The sequence below is a fragment of the Fragaria vesca genome, linkage group LG3, assembly GCF_000184155.1.
Source record: "Fragaria vesca subsp. vesca linkage group LG3, FraVesHawaii_1.0, whole genome shotgun sequence".
In the NCBI taxonomy this organism is placed as follows: Eukaryota; Viridiplantae; Streptophyta; class Magnoliopsida; order Rosales; family Rosaceae; genus Fragaria; species Fragaria vesca.
Genome location: NC_020493.1, coordinates 26,557,067 through 26,559,463, shown reverse-complemented (window position 1 = coordinate 26,559,463; position 2,397 = coordinate 26,557,067).

Here is a 2,397-nt window from a genome sequence, read left to right as displayed (position 1 = left end):
TCCGATTACGAGCCTTAGTTTTAATTTAGAGGACGTAATCCATTAATTTGTATAACTAAAGACCTTTTTCTTTATAGTTTACATATGTTGAATTCATATTTCAGTTATTTTATATGAATTTTGGTGATACATGATGAACAGGAAGTTAGTATGGTTTACTAATATCGTCTGTTTTTTTTAATGATTTTTTTCCTTAAGCCGACGAAATACACCATAATTCGTCCGCTAAAACCATCTTAGCCGACGAATTAAAGTGTATTTTGTCGGCTAAACTCATCTTAGCCGACGAAATATACTATATTTCGTCGGCTAAAGCCATCTTAGCCGACGAAATATAGTGTATTTCGTCGGCTAAAACCATCTTAGCCGACGAATTATAGTGTATTTCGTCGGCTTATAAAGTTTTAGCCGACGAATAACCTAATATTTCGTCGGCTTTAGTTATTTTTAATTTTTTAATTACATACTATAGCCGACGAATACGTTTGGGTATTCGTCGGCTAAACTCTAAAATTTTTCTATTACCTACTATAGCCCTATCTTCGGTTGTTATTTTCCATAAAATTTTTAGACGACTTCTTGCGTCTCATCGGTTTGTAACTATTTTCAGTTGGAGGTCCGGCCAAAATACGTAATTTAGACGGTCGAATGACCTTTTCCGTGCGTTTAGGTGTTTGACTTACGAGATTGACCGTCCGGATCGAGCCCCTATTCTTGTCGGATCAAGTTGAATATTTTCCCATACATGTATTTTGTCATGATGGTCAGATCTGACGGTCGGATTTATTTTTCTCAAGTTTGATCATCACAATCACAACATGCATACTAATGTTGTATAACTTGTTTACCAAGTGTTATGTAAATGTTCCGTTTCAAAAACAAACTATACGTAAAACCTTCAAATGCCAAAAAGTCATGAAATAAGATATGACGAGAATGTTGAAATACATCCACGGTTGAAAAATCACACTATTCCGGTAAACATTCGGTGCCTATAGTTGCGGTCAATGCAATTTTTCATTCTTTCCCCCTATGAGTAGCCCTATATTCGGTGGTTATTTTGCGTAAAATTTTTATACGACTTGTTGCGTGTCATCGATTTAAAACTATTTTCAGTTGGAGGTCCGGCCAAAATACGTAATTTAGACGGTCGAACGACCTTTTCCGTGCGTTTAGGGTTTTGACTTACGAGATTGACCGTCCGGATCGAGCCCTTATTCTTGTCGGATCAAGTTGAATTTTTTCCCATACATGTATTTTATCATGATGGTCAGATCTGACGGTCGGATTTATTTTTCTCAAGTTTGATCATCACAATCACAATGTGCCAAATGTATAAAAATACTTTTAGCCGACGAATTTCAAAGGTTAGCCGACGAATTTCAAAGGTTTAGCCGACGAATTTATAAAGTTTAGCCGACGAATTTCAAGGTTTTAGCCGACGAATTTAGAAGGTTTAGCCGACGAATTTAGAAGGTTTAGCCGACGAATTGATGTATAGCCGACGAAATTCGTTTCGTCGGCTAAAGTTTTCGGGTTTAACTGCAAAACCCTAGCCTCCTCCCTCCCTCCCTCTCTCGGTCCCGGTCTCCTCCCTCCTCCCTCCTCCCTCCCTCTCCCGTCTCCGCCTCCTCCCTCCTCCCTCCCTCTCCCGGTCTCTACCTCCTCCCTCCTCCCTCTCCATCTCCCGGTCTCCTCCCTCCCTCCTCCCTCCCTCCCTCTCCCGGTCTCCACCTCCTCCCTCCTCCCTTGCTCTCCCGGTCTCCAAGGTTAGCGTTTTTCTTCTTTTTTACTTTTGATTTCGAATTGATTTTTAGGCTATATTTTATGTTTTATGTACTGTCTAATTTCCCTAATTTATGTTTAGGAGATAAATTATCGTTATTTTTTAAACATAATGAACTTGATGCTTGCATTCCATGATTATGTACTGGTTTTATCGTGGGCAGGGTACGAATTTTTAAACATAAGATACAAAATACAAAATAGAAAAACTTATATCAAATCCGGATGAATATATATATATATATATATTTTATTGAATTCATATTTTTGAATAAGTATAATTTTAAACATATATATATTTCACATTATATTAAGTGTTTAAATTTAAGCATGAACATAATGAAAAAATATGGTTTCTAAAATATTTTTATAAGAATAAAGACAAAAATAATCTAAAGCCTTAGATTTGAGAAGGATAAGATTGAATTTTACTTTTCAATGTTGCCTCAGCTTTGATTCAAATTAATATTTTAAATAGGATGAGCGGCTATTTTAGATCGAAGAAGAGTTCGAAGGGCCAAAGGTCCGAATCGTCTGAGGGAACCTCTAGCAACCCCCAAACGATGTTTCAGGGACAGATGACAGCCAGACGTGCAAGCCTTCTGGAGACGG